Below are 16,311 nucleotides of genomic sequence, written 5' to 3'. Positions count from 1 at the left end.
ATATTAAGCCCCTAAAGTTTATCAACTGAAGGAAATTAGCAAGTTCATTACATTACCTTATGCTGCAAAGTAAATAAGCCTGCATTGCTTTTCTTACTGTGCTTTTATTAAAATAGTTTCTTTGATGTTCTTATTTAATATATTAATATCCTTTTAATAAAGTTGTGTATCTACCAGCACATTTTCATTTACTGGCACATGATATTTCTATCTCTAAAGCTGAAATGAACTTGAAGGCTGAGACTTGCACAGACAGGTAATTTGAGTTCCACATAGTGGCTCCAACCTCCCAATCCCTATCACTCTTTTGGAACCATTTCCATTGGCAGTGTATGATTGTGCACATTTACCAGATCTTCTCCAACACCAGAAATTATCTTTGGTAATATTTTTCACATTATAAAATATACTTATTGAGAAAATTTTGAAAAATACAAATGCATTTAAAATTTTTTTTTTAATTTGAGAGAGAAAGGGAATGAGAGAGAGAGAGAGAAAATCTTAAGCAGGCCCCACACTCCACAGAGAGACCAACGAGAAGCTCAATCCCAAAACCCTAGAATCACTACCTAAACCTGAATCAGGAGTCAGATGCTGAACTGACTGAGCCACCCAGGCATTCCACAAGTGCTTTTTAAAAAGATAAATATCCTACCTTTGAGACATAAATCTTCCTATTATTTTATAGAAAAAAAGCATCTTAGAGAAAGAAACCCAAAATGTTGACTTTAGACTTAATTTAAGAACCTGAAAGGAAGATAAGGCAAAGAGAGAATTAGAAACAGAGACAGAGTGATGAGCAGAGAGAGATGGAGAGAGAAAAAAGGAGGAGGGAAGCGAGAGAGAGAGAGAGAGAAAGGGGGGGAGCAGAGAGGAGAGGAGACAGAGGCCTCTTTGGTTGGCTGACAATTTATTGAACAACCTATCCTGAGAGTCCAAAATATGCTCAATTGGATACGTAGCATAACAGACAGAATATAATACCCAGTAGAACACAGTATCCAGCCCACTCTGACTCTATGACTCTGTCTGGTGGTTTTATGAGCCCTTGGAGAGGGAGGACCAAGGGGAGTGGAAACCCCTGTTCGTGACTGTTTTCCAGCAATTTGTGAGTGAAGGAAGTGAGGCCAGTGCCAAAGACAAACTGGGTCTTTGTTTTCTGTGCTCTGACATTCGTTTGAGAGCTAAGTCTACCTTAAGGAGCAGGGACTTCTTTGGGAATGGTGACATTGATCTCCTTCCTCTTTTAAAATTTCTCATTGTAGTAAGTGGCTTCCTTCAACTTATCCTCATCCAACATCAACTATATTTTAAAATATATGTTATTAGTTTTGTAACTCATTAATGTAAACATATATCAAAATATAAGGTGTTTACTCCTGTACTTTATGGCATAGTGATGCTAAAATGACCACTAACATGTATTTTATTGTCCTAAATCAAGTTTAGGTCGGGGGAAAATATCGAGGTGGGTAAAAAATCTTATACTATTAGGGAAAATAGTTATAGATAGAGAGTATACAAGTAAGGCAATATATTTGTTGGTTATCTGAACATTGTTTATGTATCATTATAAATACATTTATATGTTTATCAGTGCCTTCTAATGATATTTGCATTGTGGCTATGCATTTGAAATAAAAGTCAAGGTGTTGTGTTAAATAGAATATATGAGTTTAAAATTTGATTAAATCTTAGTGGACTTTGAGGTTTTAAATCATGTATTATATTTATTTTATTTTATTTATTTTAAAGTTTATTTATTTGAGAAAAAGAGATAGACACAGAGTAAGTGGGGGAAAGGTAGAGTGAGAGAGAAAGTCTTAAGGAGGCTCCACAGTCAGCAGAGCCCAACTTGGGGCTGGATCCCACAAACCACAAGATTATGACCAGAGCTGACATCAAGAGTTGGAGGCTAAACCAACTGAGCCAGCCAGGCACTCCTGAAGTTTGAACCCTTTGAAACTGAAGCTTCACTAAGGCTTGGTTCAGGACCAAATACTGGTCAAAAAACAAAACTGACATTGTGTTTTGGTCATTTAAACTTGACTCTTAAAAGTAATGTTATGAGAGATTAACACAAAAGCACAAGTTGAAAAATAAATCACTTTATCATTTTGAGAAAAGAAAATGAACATGCAAAAATTTTTTTGTACTTGATGGAAACCTAAAGTTTAAACCCTTTGTTCATCCGCAGGCACCTGGGTGGCTCAGTCTGTTAAGTAACCAACTCTTGATTTTGGCTCAGGTCATGATCTTACAGAGAGAGAGAGCACAAGCGGGAGAGAGGCAGAGACAGAGGGAGAGAAAGAATCCCAAGCAGGCTCAGTGTTGTCAGCACAGAGCCCAATATGGGACTTGATCTCACAACTGTAAGATCCTGATCTGAGCTGAACTGAAGAGTTGGGGGCGCTTAACTGACTGAGCCAGCCAGGTGCCCCTAGAGTATTTTCCACAGATTTGCACTATGTAAAAAGAATATTCAGATACTTTGCTTAGCCTCATTGTATTCCAAATTACTGCTTACTGAAAACAGTAAGGTTTCTAAATATACCAAGTTCTGTAGATAAGTAGTCTTTAAACAGGGACATGTGTGTATCTACCCCCACTGTCTAATGGCCACGTTGTGTGGATTATGTGAAAAGGACCAATATCCAGACCTCCGACGTTTGCAGGACTTCTTTCCAAATGCACCTGTTCTGTAGGTTCATGTCTTCCTTTCCCAACCCCCTTTCACAAGGATCCTTCTCCTGTTTATGATAGAAAGACATTCTTCCCACCTATTCTGCTTCTAACTGCAGTCCTAGAGAGTACAAACTCTGACTCTGGTCAGCCGAAGGGACCCTACACAAGGTTGGTGCAAGTATCGAGAAAGCAAATGGCTGAGATAATCAAGAAATGTATATATATATATATATAAAGCTCAACTAGCTTTCAAGTCTTTGTGAAAAAATATTGAAAAATTGAAAAAATGTATTTTATAGCTGACTTTATGGGTTTTGGTCGGCAACTCTTAATAAGATCAAATAATTACATGGCTTTTCTATAATATACTCTTCTTCTTCTTCCCATTAATTTATTTATATGAATAATGTTAATTGTTTGCAACTCTAAAAATTTAAAAGAGGAATGGAATTGATACTGATCCTGCTTCTGATTATAGCAGTAAGTAATATTTACTTAAACTATGAATAAACTTAAAGAGCATAACACTGGTAACTTCATTAAAAGACAATTTTTCACAATTCTTACTTTTGTATTAAGTTTGTATATAATGGATTTTAATTTACTAAGAATGTAATAAATTTAACCTTTTTGTTTTACTGTGTTAAGTTTATTTATTTATTTTTTTTTGAGAGAGCAAGTGAGCAGGGGAGAGACAGAGAGAGCTGGAGAGAGAATCTCAAGCAAGCTACAGACTCTCAGGTTGGAGCCCTTTGCGGGGCTCAATCTCAGGAACCTGAGCCAAGATCAAGAGTCAGACACTCAACTGACTGAGCCACCCAGGCACCCCGATGTAGGCTCTTTGGATTTACTACATGACACTAGATAATCTAATAATAATAAAATCCAAAAGAAATTTTAGAAAATAAATAAATAATTACTATTTACTTATATTCCTATATTTGTTACAGAAAATAATAAAGTGTTTAACAAACTAACTCCAAGCATTAGGATATGTCCCTTATGGGAGTGAAATGGAATTATGTGCTCCAAGAGAAAAAAGGAAAAATAAAGGATTGCTAGCTGCTAGGGAAGGAAGTATTCATGCATATTTTTGTACTGATGATGGTGAGGATTATATTTTGTATTAATGATGGTGAGGAAAATATAAAGTGCCATTATATTTTTATCCCATACAATACCATTTTAAAACCATGATCACTTTATTTCCAAATGTCTATATTGACAATATGCCAAAAGTTACACACCACTTATAACTATTATGATAAAAAAAAATCTAGATGTCAAACAAAATTTATGAGTTCCTATTTTTCAAAATTCTTTATCTTTAAGACAATTGAGAAAAAAATGTACAGCAGTGTCTTGAAGCCCTTGTATATCACTGTAACCTCCAGGTTGGTGAGCCCATATGAAGGGCTTTTGCGTATTCAGATTGGTGGTTCCACATCTTAGCTGAGTGGTAGAGTGGAGTTATCATTTAATTCCTGAGTGTTGGATGAACATAGTGTCAGACTTAAGAGGAGTGTTGAGGGTGAAGATGAACTTGTCTTCAGAAAATCTAAACATTGCAGTCAATATCTACAGAAAAGTTCAGGTAGTCTTCTTTATTCCTTTGTGTCTTTGGTCTTCATTTGTAGAATAGGATACACCAGAAGCACCTGCCTCATTGTAGCTGGATGTCATCATCAGTCAGACAGTGTAAAGTCTAATGGATCATGTTAAGGATTTCAGGTTTTATTCTAAAGAATGATTAACCTAAATAGAATACAATTATATTTGCCATCTTTAAAGGATCAGCCTATATGATTGAAGAGCTTGGCAGAAGTAGAAATGTTAGTTAAGGGAAGGCCAATTAGGAGTCTGTCACATCAATACAAGTGAAGGATTTATTGTTGTTCACGCTAGGACGAGGGCAAAAGAACTGGAGGTGAATAAATAGATTCAAGAGAAATTGACAAGTAAAAATATCAGAAGTGATTGATGCGTACAAATGAGAATGATGTATGGGCATCCAGATTTCTGACTTCCATAGTTGGATGGATGGTTGTGCCATATAACAAGGGGGATGCTGGAGGAGAATCGAGTTTAACAGTGAAGATAATGCTTATTATTTTGGATGTGTTGATTTGAACCAGGCACTGGAACACGGAAATATATGTGAAACAGCAACTGGTTGTCCAACTCCAGAGCTCGGACAAGATGTCCTGATGCTATATATCCAAATGGGAAAGTCATTTTTCATAGGATGCTCTGATGGTTTTTACTTTTTCTGAAGTAAGAATCAAAGCCATCTGCATGGTGGAGTATGAAGGGAAAGAGCCTGAGGTGGGGAGTCTGAGGAAAGTAGAGAAGTTCAGAACTGGTTATTATGTCATGCAGGCAAACATATTATCAATGGTAACTGTGCTAAGAGTAATTGGTAATCCTCAACTTCCAGTCAGAGGAAGGCTATAAACCAAAATATTTTAATGGAAGTTGGCATCCATTCTTGGGAACATAGAGGGCTCACATTAATAACTAGTATGGCAGTTTTGAGATTTTTAGGAGGCCTCCTTGGTTGAGTTTCCAGTTAAAACATTGGAAAATTTCCTTATTATTAGATGAAGCTGACCAATACAAGATAGAGGTTTATACTTGAATACTCTCAATATGGGTTGATATCTCAATTGTGTTCCCCATCCCCCACAAAAACAAATAATAAACTTTGTGTTTGTAAGTGAAAACAAGCTTGAATTCCTGAAATTAAGATGAACAAACAAAAAATATAATAATATCTGGGAAACTGATATATATGTGTGGGATGTGATAAGAATTTGAGGTTGTAGAGAGGGTGTCAGCAGTCTGGATGAAGACGCTTGCTTACAATCATAGTCATTGGAAGGAAGATTGGACAAGAGCTATTCCCATCTCCTGATGTCGCCTTAAGAGAATGATTGTCCTCCTATATTATGGAAATCTCAGCAAGAGGTCAGACTGCCAAATGTGGCTGAGTAAAATCAGGACATTATAAGGACATTAATGTAAGCAGCTGATGATATAAGCCATACTACACTGTCTTCCCTTTTGTGATTTGTCTTCTCTATCCACCTCACTCTGTGAGTCTTGAGAGTAATGTAAAAGGCAAAGAGACTTCCTTCTCTCTCAAGGCAGTCCCAAGAAACTGACTGAAGACTCTGATTTCTGTAAGTGGGAGTGCTCTCTAGAACACACGTAGAAAAGAACAAGTGAGACAGAAATAGGTAGAGAAATAAAATGAACTACACTGCACCTGCTTCAATACAGGGAATTCTAAAGCTGGGGTGGCCCTTCAGAGATATCTCTACTTGAGACCAGAGAGCAGGCCTTTGGACACTGCAATGACCCTGTCATAGGTGTCAATCACTGGGGACAAGGGGAAGCAGTAGGGCAGTTCCCTTGGCATGAGAGCAGCTTCTGGAAGGGGACACAGGCAGCACTATTAGAAAAGCTGGGAAAATAAGTGCAGCAAAACTGAAGGGAACATGAGCAGCATCCCATAACAGCAGCTACACTTCCTTCCAAGTCACTCCTTTCAAAGAACTTCAAGATAACTATTTGGCCAGAATAGCTGCCTAGTGATGAGGCAACAGAAGAGCTGTTCTCAGTGTCAGACTGCCCATTCTAGACTACTTTAATTCCCCCCTCTCCCTCTCTCCCTCTCCCTCTCCCTCCCTCTCCCCCTCTCTCTCTCTCCCCCCTTCTCTTTTCTCTTGCTCCCAATTAGTCTTTAGGGATGCCAATTAGGGTTAGGCTTTCTATCTTCTCCAATACACAGTAACAGACCAGGTAGCTAATGCCCCCAGGACATGAAATGAAACAGACTGATGGCCAACAAGCTATTTCTGTAAACGGGCAGAGAGTAAACATTTTAGACCTTGCAGGCCACATAATTTTGCAGTGCATGAAATCTGCCACAGACAGCAGACACACAAATAGGGGCTGTTGTGTTCCAATAAAAATTTATTCATACATACTGATGGTAGCCCAGTTTTGGTCTATGAACTATACTTTTCCATCTTCTGAGTGAAAAACTTGAAACAGAAAATTACTATATGTGACTTAAATAAGAGTATAAGTAAAGATAGATAATTCCTGGAATTAAAGGAAGAAAGACTTCTGGTTGAAAGTCATCAAAGATTGACAAAGAGGTAGGTAGAAAAAGCCCATACTTAGACACATCAAAGAATTTAAGAACATAAATTAAAAAGGGGAAAATTTACAGCTTTCAAAAATAATAAACTACCAATAAAGGTACAAGCATCAGATAGCTAAGATAATGCTTAAAAGAAATCAAAATGTATAAAGTCAACAATGAGATACTTTTCATATGTTGAAGGAAAAGAATGTTGAATATAAATATTACGTGCAACCAAATTGTCACGTAAATGTCAGTAAAATAAAAATGAGCTAAATGTTTAAACTCAAAAAGAAAGGTTTAAAACCAGCAAAGAAAGGTAAGAGTTTCTAAAAACAGAAAGGAAAATAGTAAGGAAAAGATAGAAATCATAAATGCAATAACAAATGACAAAAGAGATAAACCAAAATATTTTTTAATTAATACGATAGATTAAAAACCTAAGGAAAAATAGAAGCAAACATGCTAGTAAAAATATAGAATGAAAGAGGTGATTTAGAAAACAATAGACATTTTAAAATACAATATAAGGGCATCATATTGAGCAATTCACTAATATATTTGAAAGTCTAGAATAAATAAATACACTTCTAGATTATAAAAATAAAATATGGTACCAAAAGATTGAAGACTTTAATGTGAAAATATATTAAGAAATTTTAAATGCTAATTAGGAAACAAATTTCCATTATTCTCAGTGCTAGACTTAGATGGTTTTACTCTTGAGTTCTACAGAAATTCAAACAATAATTAACACTTATACAAATCATAAATTCTGTCCAGCTTTATATTTTCAATGATGATTATGCATATGTTTGGACAACTTAAAAAATGAGATATAGGAAAATATTCATTTTAGAATGTTTAAGAAAATGTAAATGCAAAAATTCCAAATGGAGCATTTGATAATTGAATCTGTTTGCCTACANAAACAAAAACTGATCAACACTATAATATTCTACTAATGCAATATACTAATCTATAGCAAGCATTCCATATAATAGAAAAAAATTAAGAATATGAAAAACAAATAAACAAGCATTCCCCAATCACTGGTTACTCTTTAACAGAAAATATAATATGGTTAATGTAATAAAGAAAGTACAGAGGGGAATAAAAGAAACACAATGCTCATAAAAATTGTGACTTTGGCAGAAGATATTTTCATCTACATCGAAAGCCAACAGAATCTACAGAAAGACCATTTAAAACAGAGAAGAGAATTCAACAAAATGGTTTAATTCAAGATAAATTCACAAAAAATAAAAGTATCATTTTTATAGTAGGCACGTCTGTAAAATATCAAATGTGACTGAATTTTATTATTATTGTTCATATCAAACATCTTGGAAAAGGTAATGTTTCCTGGGTTCCATGGTTTTCAAATTAGTAAATTTTTCTGATTAAAAGGTCAATGTGTTGTTGCCATTTACAAAGAATTCTATTACAGTGTATGGAAATGCATATTGTTTTAATATTTACTTATTATAATATTTATTTATAATTGAATTGTCAGTTCAAAAGTTTTGAAATTAGCAAGAAATGCACTAGCTAGAAGTCAAAAGGGTTATTGTTAGATTTATCTTTATTATTTTTACTCAAGTATACAAGACAAAGCTGTTGCAAAAGTAAGAAAAGGATAATGTCAACCAGGGCAAAGACAGAGTGAACAGATATATAACATGTTAAAACTCCCTTCAGTCTACTCTGCAGTTCCTTATTTATAATAAAAGTAGTTGCTTTTTCCTCACAGAGTCTCTCTCCAATTTAACCCTAAATGTCTATGTACCTCTTCTGTGTTTTTATCTTTATCATCCAATTGCTTCCTGGCTTTTTGGCTAAGATCAAGTGTAGTATCTGTTTTTATCAGTTTAATATTTTTGTCATCCAAACAGTGTAAAATAATAAAGCTAAACCCTTATTTATAATAATTTTCCTGCTATCGTTCACAAGGTTATATGAAGGATCATCTGAAGGACCTTTAACTAAGCATAAATCTTCATAGTGAGTGGGCCAGTTGTTGCACTTGAAATTATAAGTTGGCTCATTGATTTCCTTGACAGAAAACTAGGAGAAAGGAAAATGTGAGATTTTTAAAAAATGGAATTGCATCAAAATTCCTGATATTTGAAAGAATATACTCCAATGCTGTTGTAGGCAAATACCAATACAATGGCTTTTCAGTAGTTGACTGACAATAGACAGAATTCTTCTAGAAGGGACTATTATTTGGCTTCAAGTTTTTATAATTTTTCTCATTGGATAATCATATTGTATTCACCCTTCCCAAAGGATTTCCCATTTTAAGACCCAATATTCCATACCAAGAAGTACACAGATGTACGAGCATGCAAAGTTAAGAGGTTAAAAGTAAAAAGTACAGAATCTGGTACAGCTGGGGATAATTAGTAAAAAAACAAGTTTTTGCCAAAAATAAAAGGAAATTGGGTAGACAGACTTTTCTTTAGCCAGGCTTCGGGAGATCCATGGAAAGAGAATATATTTACAACCCCATCTCTTTTCTTCCATCCCATGGAATCTAGCAAAAGAAATTCCACTGTATAAAACATCTTAACATCACCGATGACACTTATAATTCAACTGAGATTCTACTAATGAAACAGAGTTGATTCTAATGATGTTTGAGAAATCAATTATTTCTGAGGCTCTATTTATCTTTTCAAGCCAATTCTGAAGCTTAAACATGACACTTGAAATTCCAAAGCAGTCATTCCAAATGACTATATCCGTTTTAATCTTTTATTTTCTGTACCTGAATGCTAGTGTGTGACAGTATAAGATTACTGTTCTATAAGTACTAACTACTTCCGTTAGTTTCCTATAGAAGCAAATTTTCTCCTGAGTTACAAATTCAATAACTATGTGTTCATAAAACTGAACTTATCAAGATTTTATCAAATTCAATAAATGGTGATCAGCATCTGCTCTGAATCAAGCAGATGGATATCAAGGGATGTATAACTTGCTTAGAATCAATTCCTTATCTCCAGGCCCTTTCAGTTTAGCTAACAAGACACAGGCTGTGTTTTTTCTTAATGACTAAAATCTTCCATGGATTGGGAATGCTGTGCATTAGATGTTGCCTGGGCTTTATATGTACCTTCCAATGGGATAGTTTACCAACTGGTGGACTGAAAATATTTCTAATTGCATATTTCCTTTCTGTTGCCATTGAAGCAAGGTACACATATTGAGGAAATTAATAGTAATGAGAATAACTAGTTGAACATAATTATGTACATTATCAGAATATTTTTTAAAGACTTAGGTAAGTCAGAAGAAGTTACACCCAATCTTTTCATGAATCAGAAGAAATTGAATTTGTTCTTGTGAAGTCAACTTAGATTTATACATGCTTGAATGTATTTTTCATTTAATCCATTTGCTACTCATTAAACTACCAATGTATATTAACCCAGAAGTTTGAAATTGCATTAATTTATGATGTCTGAGTGAAGAGCTTGGTCCTTGCTTTTTCTTTAAAACTGGAACTGTATCCTAGATTTTCAAACTTTAAAATTCTCGAAAGGATATTCTCACCAGTTCACTAGAGGTTAACGAATAGTTCTAAGTCTGCACTTAAGTGTAAGGTAAGGAAATGCAAATTTTTGTGATGTTTCCATTTTGAATTTTATCCTTTCTTGATATCCTTCTCTTCCTATACACTGTTATCTCTCTGATTTCTAAACACTTCCTCTTCTTTTTTGACGCATTCTTCCTACTAAGACTTAATGCTGACATTAAGCCTAGATATGAGACTTGCTCTTTGCTTAATCTTCAAGACTCAGGGGAAGAATATACAAAGACTTATTTAATGTTGATTTAGTGAGCTACTTATATATATATGGCCTCAGGGCATTTAAACTTTATAGCCATTTCAATAATTTAACACAGGGGCTGAAACAAATCTCTAATTCTGTAACTGCAATATACTTAAATATGTGAATAAGGCATTTTAATATCCAACACCATTTTTACAGATTTCTAAAGCACTTTTGTTTAGAACATTTTTGGTTATAGGGGCGCCTGGGTGGCTTAGTCGGTTAAGCGTCCGACTTTCGCTTAGGTCATGATCTCGCGGTTCGTGGGTTCGAGCCCCGCGTCGGGCTCTGTGCTGACTGCCAGCTCAGAGCCAGGAGCCTGTTTCAGTCTGTGACTCCCTCTCTCTCTGACCCTCCCCTGCTCACGCTCTCTCTCTCTCTCTCTCTCCTAGAAATAAAAAAGAAAAAAAAATTTAAAAAAAAGAACATTTTGGTTATAATTTCAATAAAATCATTGTCAGAGAAAAAATATCAATACTTCTTACTCCAAGAGTGATGTTGGACAGACTCCATTAATTCTACTTTCACAAAATATTACAAAAGAATACACACATCTCATTAAACTCTCTTTGAATAAAATATCAGAGGTCTAAAAAATTATGCAAAGATGAGAACAATTGCAATCCTCTTCAAAAAATATACAGAAAGTGTCTATTTTGTGCAAATTAACTTGGAAGTTTCCAATCCAAGATGTGAAAACTACATATGCTTATTTTTTTGAAATTAAAGTTGTGATTTGAGAATATTTAGTTTTAGGTATGTTTCAAATATATTCTATAATCAAAACTCTAGAACAAAAATCAAGTGTCCCTCATTTAAATTTTCAACAGGATCATAACTGACGATTAAAATTTATTCTATTTAAAGTTCACTCATAGAACATTCCAACATTGAATACTGCCTGCTATTGGAAAAATTCCTTCCTTTCTAATGCAGCAAGTGTTCAGCCCTGACACTTACATGGCAAAGACATCCAGGTTGCACAATGATCCAATCCCTCGCCAACTCCTTGGCAAAGGACTCCTGAAACTTTACGTGCTCCCATGGAACTTGGCCTCTGCCATGTTGTTTAAAACCACATAGTCCTGACGAATTGCATTCCGACACTAAAGAACAACTCTGATTCCAGGTAATCACTCATCACTTAGGTCTTTCTCTTATCACCACCATTTGTCCAAAATAGAGACCCTCTGTCCTTTGGTGCCTCACACTGTCAGGGACAAGTTCCAGATTGACACCTCTCTTAGCCCCTTAGCCTCTCCAATCTTTAGTCTTTTTGCATATTTCTGTTCCTATTCTGGATGCCTATCTTTATTAGTCAGGTTAAAGGGACCAAGAGAATATTTAAATATCTTTCAATATAAATGACAGTTTGCCTGTAGCAATTAGTAGTTAAACACATTTCCTCATCTGCTCTCATTTTTAGAAGGAAGGAGTTGGCCATTGTTTATAAAGAAATCTGGCTGTTCCTTTAGTAAAATCAGCCCAGGTCAATTTCTGGCCCATCACTCATAATATATAAATGAAATTATAATTGTGTTATGATGACCTTATTATCTTCTAAAGTTGACATTAATAATCAATTCTCCTTTAAGGGAAAGGGTAAAAAATGTTAGTTTATAAAAATATAAACATAATTCCCTACCCTAGTGAAAGGTTGAGCAGAATTTTCTTTACCATTTACCTTGAGAGGTGAAATCTAATTCCTTTCCCTTTGAACCTGGAATGTCCCATTAAGGACTTGTTTGATCAACAGAATGCATTAGAAGAGACATCCTTCGACCTCTGAGACCAGCTCCAAAGAAATCTCAAAGCTTTCATTAGATTTTGTAGAATGCTGATTCTTAGATTTTTGAGATGCCATGTAAGAAATAGCACTATTCTGACATTTGCTGTTAAAGAAACGGAGAATGTTGAAAGCACCTGGAGAGAGAGAGAAAGAGAGAGAGAGAGAGAGAGAGAGATCCAAACAGCTTCAGGAGTTCCAGCCCTTAGGGATTTGAGTCATCTCAGCTGAGGCTCCAAATATCAGGGTCAGATATGAGCTGTCTTTACTTAACCTTGCACAAACTGCAGATTCATAAACAAAATCTGTAACTGTTATTTTGAGCCATTGAAATTTTATTTCTGGGGGATGTAATATTATGCAGTACTGAGGAAGTGAAACATCTTTTGTTATCAACTACTGGTTATATGAATTTGAAATCATGAAAGTTGTTGGAGAGTTTCTTTATCTTCCCCATGTAATAATATAATTGGAGCCATTATGAAGCCAAATTGTAAAGCAGGTAAAACATGAGTCTGTCAAGTCTTCTGTCTCAAATGTATATGTTCTCCCCCGTGACCTTTCCTACCTGCTCTTCAGTTTCATAGGGATCTAATGTTCCCCATGGACTGCTTCCTCCTCACTTTTCCAGACAGATCCTGTCCTCAGAAAATGTAATTTTAAATGTATTTATTTTTGTTCATTTGTAGCTGTGACTGGTAAGTCCTACTTGTTGCTTCTTGTATTTCTTTGTCATTGTATTTTCTTACCACTTCTGTATCAGTTCTAAACTCCATTAATCATTCTCTATGCTGCATCCAGGAGTCTTTCTGAAATGTGGATTCCATCACTAACTTCCTTCCAGACCCTTCCTTTCATGTATCATTTACCCACCACTGTACACACACATGCACACACACACACACACACACACACACACACACACACACACACAGAGTGTTCTTGAAAGAATGACCTAAACCTCTTAAAGTATTCTATGTAGTACTTAAAGAATGTGTCCCGGATTTCCCTTCCAAGTCTTACTCTCTCACCAATACATTTAACTCAGCTGGTGTCTTAATGCAGGGAAATACTTCATAGCTCCTCAAATGTAATGTGTACAGTCTTCTCTGGATTTTTGCAAAGATCCCTTTCTTGCGTTTCTCTCTTCTATAGAACTCATTGGATCGCTTTGCCTTTCCTCACATTTTTTTACTTCCAATTTTCTGCTGTCCCTCACTAAAAATAACTATTGAAATAAAGGCTTCCTGGACTCCTCTCTCTTAATATTAATTATGTGAACTTTCTATTTAATTCCATAGAAGCTATAGGACATGTCTATAATAATTCCAAATATTACTATTTAATTGTTAGTGTATCCTAAAAATCTAAGTCCTTACAGAGATTTCTTCACCATCCTTTGTAACCCCATTGTTCCCTGGACAGAATGGGTAATAAAAAGTCTGTTGGATGAGTAAATTTGTGAATGAATGATTATTTTTTTAAGTTTATCTATTCTGTGAGAGAGAAAAAGAGAAAGAACAAGGGAGGGACAGAGAGAGAGAAGGAGAGAGGGAAAATTCCAAGCTGGCTCTACACTGTTTGTGCTGAACCCAATGTGGGACTCAAACTCACAAACCATAGGATCATAGCCTGAGCCGAAATTGAGAGTGGTACACTTGAGCAACTGAACCACCCTGGTGCCCCATGAATGATTATTTTTGTGCATCCATATTGAACTATGTATTAATATGAGAAATGTAATTGAATATCAAAATTATATTTATTTTATTACATTAATAATATTATTACTATTGCTATATTTTTACCTTTAAATAGAAAGATTTTAAAATGGATGTTTATAGAGTTATATGAACTTTCAAATTCTGTCCTACATAAAGCATGCGAAAAATTTCCCCCTTTATTATGAGTTCACATTTTTAAAAACTTCCATAAGTTATCCCCTCTAACTAGACTATGGTTTATTCAGTTATATAGTAGCATACTTGAAACATTTTTTTAAATGTTTATTTATTTTTGAGAGAGATACACAGAGTGGGAGAAGGGAAGGGGCAGAAAGAGAGGGAGACAAAGAATCCAAAGTAAGTTCTGGGCTCTGAGCTGTCAGCATAGAGCCCAATGTGGGGCTTGAACTCACAAACCATGAGATCATGACCTGAGCCGAACTCAGACACTTAACTGAGTGAGCTACCCAGATGCCCCAAATAGTAGGATACTTTTAAGGAAAACAAAAAAATTTATATATAGCTGTTAAGACATTAATAAGACTTTCGGTGTTCCTAGTATTTGCAGAGCCCTCAATGATATTTGCGGGGCTCCTTCCAATAGTAATTCAAAAATATACCTTGGTAAAGTGACTCTTGTCTCTGGCAGGAGTAGATTCCTGACCTGCATAGACTGGCACATCTGTTTTATAATAGTATTAATACAAATAACATAATTAATTCATGTATAAAAACAATGTTTATTGTTTTTAAAAATAATAATATTTGTTATTTCTAAAAATTATGTTTATTATCTCTAAAGTAATCTATTTTGCATATTTTGTTTAAAATATTAGATTTCTGAACAGATAGTAAACTAAGTGGAAGTGTTGACTAGTGGGAGATGGAGAGTGAGCATGGAAAGGCAGGTTGATGTGCTAACTTGGACCAGAAAAAGCTGCACAGGACCTGAGAATTGGAAATTCTCCTCAAAGGACCTTAGAGGGCATTCAAGGACCTTTAAGTGAAAAGGGGAAGCATTTAAAACCAAAAATTTCTGTAGACACCCGGGTGACTCAGTCGGTTAAGAGCCCACATTAAAGCCATTAATTTTGGCTCGGGTCATGATCTTACGGTTCGTGAGTTCAAGCACCGAGTTGGGTTCTGAGCTGACAGCATGGAGCTTGCCTGGGATTCTCTTTCTCCCTCTTTCTCTGCCCCTCCCCTACTTGTGTTCTCTCTCTCTCCCCCCAGCCCACTCTTTCAAAAATAAATAAACACTTAGAAAATAAAATAAAATATAACCAAAAGTTTCTGGCATGGTTGTTGGAAAAGCCTTGAGCAAGGTAGGTCTATCCCAGAACAAGACGGTGTTGGCCTTTGTGGCTGGCCAAAACGATGAACATAGGTATTGACATTGGCTTAGAAGATGGGTGCCAGAGCAAAGCCAAGTTTCACCACAGCTGATGACTCCCTTTAAATTTGGCTCTTGACAAATGAGAGAATATTTAGTATATAAAAAAATAAAATGTATCTGAACTGATGCAAAATATCCCTAAGAGCTGGCCATACCTACTGAGAAGACTAACAATCAGATCTGTCAGAAACTTAAATCTCTGTAAAGCCGAAAGAAGTGAAGTTTAAATCACTCTTGAGCTACAAGCTGGAATGACATAATCAGGCATCCAGCAGCCAAAATTAGAATGAGAGAAATGGCAAGAGACAGGGTGCCTATAAGTCCTCATTTCTCAATATAATTAAATTTTGATTAAACCATAATAAGGAAATTTTACCGCATTAATTTGGAATCCTTTTCTTTTTTCTTATATCTTTAGTAGGAATTTATTTTGGAATCTATTCATACCTTGCTCCCCAGTGTTAGAGTGTCACTGTGGCCAGAAGTTTCATGGACCAAAGAAATTCTCATTCTTTATTTTTGTTTATTTATTTATTTTGAGAGAGAGAGAGAGAGAGAGGGAGAGAGAGAGAGAGAGAACAAGCAGGGGAGGGGCGGAGAGACACAGAACCCCAAACACTGGCAGTGCAGGGCCTGATGTGGGGATTGAACTCATAAGCTATGAGATCATTATCTGAGCTGAAATCAAAAGTCAGTTGCCCTGAAATTCTCATTCTTGATGCCAG

The 16,311-nt window shown here is 35.5% G+C and overlaps 1 long non-coding RNA gene and 1 pseudogene across 1 annotated transcript in view; both read left to right on the top strand.

The window, feature by feature from the left end:
- LOC144228365 (uncharacterized) overlaps window positions 1–16,311 on the top strand; it is a 118,539-nt gene that overhangs the window by 71,277 nt on the left and 30,951 nt on the right. The gene's annotated exons all lie outside the window — the stretch shown is intronic.
- Window positions 8,657–8,759, top strand: LOC144228417 (U2 spliceosomal RNA; annotated as a pseudogene).

The sequence above is a fragment of the Crocuta crocuta genome, unplaced genomic scaffold (assembly GCF_008692635.1).
Source record: "Crocuta crocuta isolate KB4526 unplaced genomic scaffold, BGI_CrCroc_1.0 scaffold369, whole genome shotgun sequence".
Taxonomy (NCBI): Eukaryota; Metazoa; Chordata; class Mammalia; order Carnivora; family Hyaenidae; genus Crocuta; species Crocuta crocuta.
Note: the sequence above shows the minus strand (reverse complement) of the source record. Positions and strands in the feature narration are given on the sequence as shown.